Genomic DNA, 8,647 nt, shown 5'->3' with positions numbered 1-8,647 from the left:
CAGCCCAGCCTCATTATCTTCCCTGCCCTGCTCACTCTACACAGCTCTCTACCCTGTCCCATTCATGCTCCCCTCAACCCCTACCCTGATCCCCCCATCCCAGTCCTGTCCCATCCCCCTTAGCCCCCCTGACTCTCCCAGTCCTGTCCCCTTCAGTTCCTCCACCCTGCTTCCCCTGGTCCATCCCCACACACCCACCAACTTCCTCGACCTCCCTCCCCCCAATCCCACAGCCTGGACTCACCCCCGTGCCACTCAGGACATGCAGGAAAAAGAAGCAATGGGCTTAAATTGTAGCAAGGGAGATTTAGGTTAGACATAAGGAAAAACTTCCTAACTGTAGAGGTAGTTAAGCACTGGACAAATTACCTAAAGAGGTTATGGAATAGCAGTCATTGGAGTTTTTTAAGAGGTGAGACAAACACCTGTCAAGGATGGTCTAGGGTTATTACTCAGTCCTGCCTCAGTGCAGGGTTTGACTAGATGATCAGTTGGTGTCCCTTCCAGTCCTACATTTCTGTGATTCACACTGAATTGCCTTGTGCCACTGTCTAGTGATAGTGGCACACAGTTCTCTGACATGCAGGTTTATAAAATTGTAGTTAACATACAGTTTAGAGCATAGCAATTTTAAAGCTCTGCCTGTTCAGACCAACTGAGCTGAAAATTGTGATCTATAGTATTCAAAACTATTAAGATGTGGGCTGAAATAAAATCAGCCTAAATTGCTCAACAATATCAATGGAATCAGCATTGTGCTGCTATATATTGTAAAACATTACGGTGAAATCTTGCAAGTATTACATAGCACGCCGCCTTGCCCAAGTGGTAACTAAGCATAACATCTTCCTGTTTCAACATTCTTAACTTGTATCCCAGAGCTCCTAAAAGTTTTTTTTTTTCAAACACTGAATACTGCTAAGTTATGAGTTTTGACAGGTTTTTTTCTTTTAAACCACAGCACTGCATGTTGTTCTAAATTTTTTTTCCAAATTTTCTTAAACTCCCAGTTTATCCCCGGCTGATGTTCATGGTGAAAAATATTGCAGGTCTAATAATATTTGGCACTTTTGTAATTCACTGTCCAACATGTGTTTTGTGCCCTCCTCTGGTGGATTTTTAGAGGATAACTGTATAGCTACCAGCTAAGGGAGTTATATCTTGAACTCAAGTAGTAGAAGCTCATGCTTTTAAGTCTGGATGGCTCGGGTTCAATCTTTGGTGACTAGCTATGATGGAGGTTGCTACACTTATAATCCCTTTAATCAGAGGTTCTGAATATGCTTTGTTGTAGGCAGAGCTAGCCTATAGTTAAGCAACCGAAAATTTAGAATGGGAAGTGTTGAAATGTTGGGAAGCCTTATAATTTTGCCAGTCTGGAACGAACATCCCATCTGAGGGATGGGGGCGGGGAGAGAGGAGAGGGAGACAGGACCAGGAAACTGGGACAAGGAATCCAGAGTCGTAGTGGGGGGCAGTTGAAATCAGATGAGGAGCTGGGGCGGGTTAGACAGCAATAGGATTGACATAGACTGGAGGGGACGGGGAAGAAGGGTCTTTGACTACTAGAGACCACTCCATTCAGGAGCCTGGAATAGACCCAGGATTCCTGAGTTTCACAGTTCCTCTTCCGTCAGCAGATATCTGTGAAACCCAATGGCAAAAAGTGTCTCATCCCCCTATAGAGCTAATCTATCACATATAGGATGACAACCTACTGCCTCTGCCATCACTTACTCCATTAGCTCAAGTGGCAGAAGTCTGTGCAGTGGATCTTAAGGTTCATCGGCAGGGTTGGAGCCATGCGAGTTTCACGATGATTCCACATGCCAGAATTTCTGGGGCAGTTCAGTTTTGATTTTTACAAAAAAACCTGGGGAAATGCATACAGAAATAGGGTGACCAGATGCCTAAATAGGGGAATCTCAAGTAGGAGTAGAGAGGTTATTTTATCTCTGTATTTGGCACTGGTGCAACCACTGCTGGAATACTGTGTCCAGTTCTGGTGTGCACAATTTAAGAAGGATATTGATAAATTGGAGAGTCACAAGACTGATTTAAAGGATTATAAAACATGCCTTATAGTGATAGACTCAAGGACCTCAATCTATTTAGCTTAACAAAAAGAAGGTTAAGAAGTGACTTGGTTATAGACTGTAAGTATCTACATGGGGAACAAAGAGTTGTTAATGGGCACTTCAGTCTAGCAGAGAAAGGTAGAGCATGAGCCAACGGTTGGAAGTTGCAGCTAGACAAATTCAGCCTGGATATAAGGCATACCTTTTCAATGGTGAGAGTAATTAACAATTAATAATATACTAAGGGTTATGGTGTTTTTCTAAAAGCTTTTTCTAAAAGCTATCCTCTAGGAATTATTTTGGGCAAGTTCTATGTCTGTGCTATACCAGGTGATCACCGGATCCCTTCTGGCTTTATAATCTCAGAACTAGGTACATCAATTCACATGCAAAATTCTCATTGAATTCAATAGGTGTCCTTGCCCTGTGGCTTGTGGTGCGGGCTGCAGCAGGGGCCGTACAACCCCTCTCGCAGCTTCCTAGGGCCCCCTCTCATGGCTCTGTGCATCTGTGTCTGTCATTGTCATTGTCATCCTCTCCCCTACCCCTCCCCGCTCGCCCAATGTGTCCTGATATTTCACTCTTGCGATCTGGTCACCCTAGCTGAGGATCCCTGGACTGGAACCCGGAGTAGAGGGCAGGCCCAGGTTCCCCTACCAGCCACCAAGGGTGAGGCATAGACCAGTGAGGCAGTGAACAGGAAGACTGCCAGGGTCATTGCAGGAGTGACAGAGAATTGAAGGACTGTACTCCAGCAGGGGGGGAAATCCTGAGTGACCTGACCAGGGGGCTGAGTCACAAAGAGGGGGATAAAAGAATAGGAGTACTTGTGGCACCTTAGAGACTAACAAATTTATTAGAGCATAAGCTTTCGTGGACTACAGCCCACTTCTTCGGATGCATATGCAAAGAGGGGGATGTGGTTCCCGGAAAAAGAGAGGAGCTGCAGCCTGAAGAGAATAGACTGTGTGACGGCATGCAACTATGGAAAGAGTTTTGACCTTGGAGCTAATCCACGGAGTGACCAGCAGGAGGTGTCAAACGAACACCCCATGAGTGGCACACCCGGTCACACTCCCATTGTGCCACGTGCTGAAATCGCATCTACAGGGAGACATGGTTGCTGCCCTGAAGAGACTCCAATGTCCAGCTCCTGCTCCCTCTGCAAAGGGTACCTGAGCCACCATTAAACAAAGAGACAGAGGGTGAAAAATCAGCCACGTCTCACTCAATCCATGACACACCCAACAGCGGGGTCAGATTCTCAGTGGTTTAATTCCCTTGCCTTCAGGGGAGTGAGGCCTCCAGGGAACGCGACCCATACAAGATGGAAAAGACTAATCCAAACTATCCATATAAATGATGGGGTCTGAATTAGCTGTTACCACTCAAGAAAGAGATCTTGGAGTCATAGTGGATAGTTCTCTGAAAACATCCACTCAATGTGCAGCGGCAGTCAAAAAAGCTAACAATGTTGGAAATCATTAGGAAAAGGATAGATAATGACAGAAAATATCATATTCCTCTATATAAATCCATGATACAACCACATCTTGAATGCTGCATACAGATGTGGTCGCCCCACCTCAAAAAAGATCTAGTGGAATTGGAAAAGGTACAGAAAAGAGCAAAAAAAAAAATGATTCAGGGTATGGAACAGCTTCCATATGAGGAGACATTAATAGGACTGGGACTTTTCAGCTTGGAAAAGAGACAACTACAGGAGATATAATAGAAATCTATAAAATCATGATTGATGTGGAAAAAGTAAATAAGGGAGTGTTATTTACTCCTTCTCCTAATACAAGAACTAGTGGTTATGAAATGAAATGAATAGGCAGCAGGTTGAAAACAAACAAAAGGAAGTATTTTTTCACACAATGCACAGTCAATCTGTGAAACTCTTTGCCAGAGGATGTTGTGAAGTCCAAGACTATAACAGGGTTCAAAAAAGAACTAGATATATTCATGGAGGATAGGTCCATCAATCGCTATTAGCCAGAATGGACAGGGATGGTGTCCCTAGCCTCTGTTTGCCAGAAGCTGGGAATGAGTGACAGGGAGAGGATCACTTGATGATTACTTGTTCTGTTCATTTCCTCTGGGACACTTGGCATTGGCCATTGTCACAAGACTGGATACTGGGCTAGCTGGACCTTTGATCTGACCCAGTATGGCCGTTCTTATGTCCAGGCTAGTTTTAAAAGTCTGAAATAACGAGACTTCCCCGCTATCCTATAGCCCCTACCGCATCTCCCCAGGCATTTTTCCTGCTGCTCAGGGTAAATCATCCTTTTCTTCATTTCACTCCAGTCCTCCTAGTTATACCCTCCACACTCCATCCTAAATCATTATTGTTATTTGTATTCGTGCAGCACTAGGAGCCTGCCCCACTGTGCTAGGTGCTGTACAAACACATAACAAAAAGACGGTTATTCCCCACAGCATTTATCATCTCAGTATAAGGCAAGAGACCACAAACAGATGGAGACGGGCAGCTGGGGAGTACAGGGAAATGATCAGACAATACTGGTCGGCGTGGCAGGCTGTGGTATCAGTGCACCAGGAGCCTGACGGTTCTCACTTGTTTTCTGCAGGCATCGTGGCGCAGGAGAATTCTGAGGGTGGATAATGAGTTTGTTTTGCAGGCGTTTATGGGGAGCTCCTCCCAAGAGGGTTGAGCCACACGTATTTAGAACCCCATAGGTTCCTTCACTGTCCCGCCAACACAGAGAGACACGGTGCAGATTTTAAAGGGTTCAGCCTCCACCACCAGGTCTAGATATTCAAAGGTGCTCAGCACCCAACATGCCGACTGCCTTTGAAACTCTGGCCTTCGGTCATTTGCTTAGCTAAGGCCTGCCTGGTTCGCTCTCAGTCTCTGCGTCTGTGAGGACCCTACTGTCAATCAAACTGTAACCCCTCCCCTTGGCCCCTTAAACCCCACCCCTGGACTCCTTAAGCCCCGACCACCTGTCACCTGAAGTCCCACCCATGGGGGGTATTACTTCTGGGTTCACGGCAGACACATGACCGGAAGCAAAGTGTGTCATGTGACCCCTCTAAGAACTCCTCCCACTTCCCTCTACCAATCAGGAGGGGTTTCAGCCACATAGGACTGCCCCGAGAGCAGATTTGACCAATCGGGGGTATCCCGCGGCGGGGTGACCCGCCCAGAAGAGGGTCGTGTGACCCCTTTAAAAACTCCTCCCAGCGCCCTTTGCCAGCCCAGCGGCACCATGACTGTGTGACTTGGACTTCAGTGGATATAAACTGCAAACTCGGGGGCCTGTGTGCTGAGCTGTGTTTGGAAATCCTATTAAACACTGTTATTGCCATAGGTTATGCTATGCAATGTCTGTGCCTAACCCAAGAACGTTTAGCGCCAGGGGGGAACTTGATAAAAAACAAGCCCCAAGACATTCATTGATATCTGCAAAGGGCCCCCACTTGGAATGGGTACTGTAAGAGGCCCTACAGAAAAATGTATTTGAACTAAAAGAAAAAAAAAAAGAAAAGAAAAGCAGCCCAGTTGTGCAGACAACTTATTCCCCCAGCCCAGACCACAAAAGGGAATGCTAGGGAGGGGTGAGCCAGTCAACCTGCTGACTATTTTGAAACAAAGAGTTAGGATGGTATAAAAACCTCAGGGAGCTTGGAGCCTGTCTCTTTCAACAGAAACGCTCTTGAATTGCTGCTGGACTGCAAGAGGAGGTATGCGCCCTGTTTTGAACTCTGAAAATAGATATTCTATAATGCCATTCTTTGGCCATGCCGTCTTAGTAAATGATGGTGCCTGGCTTTATTGCAGTGTGATCTGTTTAGCATGGAACCAGGAACTTTAAGCTGCATTTCACCACCAGGCCAAGGTAAAAACCATTTTAACTATAGATGTGCTTAATACTGTTAAATTAAAAAAAAACCCTTCAGGTATTACACAGGTTGCATAGGGATTTGGGGGTAATCCTAACTTAACATGTTTGCTTGTTCTTTAACCTGAAGGCCCAAACACACAAGGCAGGGGTGGGTGCGGGGTGGTAGTGGACAGAACAACCATGTGCCTTTTAAATGCATGTGGGTTTATTGTAAAGTATTTTCAATGGATTTTAAAAGCAGTTTGGTTTTTATTTTGCAAAATGAGATGTCTTTTTAAAAAAATGTTTGTGAGTTTGTTTTTTAAAGCGGTAGAAATAAACTCAAAACCTGTGTTTGTTGTACAGCCTGAAATGGATTATTTTGTTTAAAGCTGTGACTTTTCAAATAGAAAAACACCCTAACGAATATTTTATTTTTTTAAGTTTACAAGACAGTTTCATGTGTTTTATAATGTTGTTTGCTTCACAGTACAGTCAAAACACAAGAGGGTAAACAAGCTCAAAAGAAAAAGGAAAGAGACAGCTGAAAAGGAAAATTCACCAGCATCAATGACTGATGGATGAAGCCCAGTAAATATATTTTGCTTATTTGTTTCATGAGGTTTTGTATTTTAAGTAAATCCATAGGTGTGGGTGAGAAAGATGGTAAAGTTCAGTTTCATAAAATGTCTTTTCTCCCCCCTCATAGGCACGGGCAGCTTTCCTGACAATACTGTAGTCGAAGCTACAGGGACACCTCCACCAGAACCGCCAAAGAACCAGGAATCTGCTTTGAGACCTTTAACAACGCTAACACAAAACAGCACAAGCAGGAGCGCCGCCAGCTTTTCTGCCGCCCTAGATGGCGGAAGGTCCCACCCCAAAATGCCACCCCCCCACAGAGGCGGCAGAAGGTCCCGCCGCTGAAATACCGCCGCGGTCGCCGCCCCCCAAATTGTAGCACCCTAGGCGACCACCTAGGTCGCCTAATGGGTTGCGCCGGCCCTGAGCACTGAAGCATGAGGGCAGTCCAAACCTCATATACGTCAAACCCAAGGACAAAATAAAAGATTCTGGTAAAGACCAGCCATGCAAACACAACTCCAGTTCCTCAGTGGCCACCACCACACCAAGCCCTGAGAAAACTGAGCAAAAACGCTCACATTCACAAACCTGGAGCACGCGCTCTAGGGGTTGTGAACGTGAGCAAAAATACACACATTCACAAACCTGGAGCACGCGCTCTAGGGGTTGTGAATAAAAAAACAAGGACTGACAGACCATTCTCCCAACACCATAAGCTCGTCACAGCTCCCCCATATTCTAGTATTTGGGAAAAGTATGATGTTTCATTCAAAAAACTGATGAAGATTTGGGGAAAATATGAGGCTTTGTTCAGAATACTGGTGGCTGCTATATCCTCAGGGGTCTAAAAGAAAGGAGAGCTGGAAACCACGTCAAAAATGCAAAAGCTCTGGCGGGTGACTTTTTGAAAAATACTTCAATTTTTCCAAAAGTTAGCTCTGAGCAGGCGTGACTAGCCGTGGAAAGGGGCCTGGGTAAAAAGGGCACCCTCAAGGGTACACATCAGCTCAGGTGTAAACAAAAGGGGGGACAGCTCTTGGTGGACAAACAAATGGCGGCCAAAAAGTTCCAGGCCAGGGTCTCAGTAAAAATTTTAAAAAAGGCTAAAGAGGTAATGAGGAAAAAAAAAAACAAAAAGAGATGCCCCCTACTGGAGGCTCTCAAACTGGCTTGTCTGAAAATGGGGAGGTGGAATCCGACTCTCACGCAGAGTCTGATTTAGAAAATTCCCCAGAGGGCTCTCTAGAAGGTCCCCGTCTCCTCCTGATGACCCTCACGGAGGCCCCTCGGAGTCTGACTCTCAAATAGCATCTGATGTAGAAGATGCCGCTGACGGTCCCATAGAGGAACCCCCAAGTAACCCTGAAAATGCAGAGGTGTATATGGAGAGAGTGAGAAGTTGGCAACGTGAATTACCTAGATTTGGGGGGTCGGTGTATTGTGAGGAATTTCGTTTTGTCAATCCTGACTGAATAAATTCAGCTCAGCAGGTTGTTGAAGCCATACACAGGGGAATACAGTTAGTTCTAGATGATGTTAATGGTGATTATGATGATTATGTTCAGTTACGTTTAGAGAGCCAAAATTTAACTAACCCTTTGTTTTCAGTCAGAAGAAGTAGGGATGAGCTGTCTGCTGAGGATTTCTTAACTCAGGCCTCAAAGCTGCTACAGAGCAATAGAGAGTTGCATCTCGATGGGACGTTGCACCTTGTTGTGACAGTTGTAAAAAACAGGGGTAGGGGCGCTCGTAGAGTTTTAAATTCTATCCGCGGTAGTCAAATCCTCCATAAAAAGAGACAATGTTCAATAGACCTGACTTACACTGGTACCAATCTGTGTTTTGCGGGTGGGCTCTTGGCCGTTATGTCCGACCGTAAACCTACAGATGCGGAATTGTTAGTGGGGGCGAGAAAGTTGCATGAGAAACTGGGGTGGTCAGATCAAAAAAAGGTTCTGCTCAGTGACGTAGCAACATTTGAACAGCATTTAGGAGTCAATATACAGGTGGTGCTGTATACGGCGAAAGGCAGATGCGGTTTTTTTAAAACAGAGGGCCCGGTGTACCCCAAGACTTTTTTCATCCTGTTGCACGATGATCATTACTATGGGGTTCTGGATATGAAAAAGT

General features: G+C 45.4%; 1 long non-coding RNA gene across 1 annotated transcript; it reads left to right on the top strand.

The window, feature by feature from the left end:
- Nucleotides 1-5,307: 5,307 nt before the first annotated feature.
- Nucleotides 5,308-6,815, top strand: LOC117882990. The gene is made up of 4 exons (XR_004647153.1): nucleotides 5,308-5,792; nucleotides 5,890-5,947; nucleotides 6,423-6,523; nucleotides 6,642-6,815. It is a non-coding gene; the product is annotated as an uncharacterized LOC117882990 (long non-coding RNA).
- The last annotated feature ends 1,832 nt before the right edge of the window (nucleotides 6,816-8,647 follow it).

Source organism: Trachemys scripta, chromosome 9 (assembly GCF_013100865.1).
Source record: "Trachemys scripta elegans isolate TJP31775 chromosome 9, CAS_Tse_1.0, whole genome shotgun sequence".
Taxonomy (NCBI): Eukaryota; Metazoa; Chordata; order Testudines; family Emydidae; genus Trachemys; species Trachemys scripta.
Note: the sequence above shows the minus strand (reverse complement) of the source record. Positions and strands in the feature narration are given on the sequence as shown.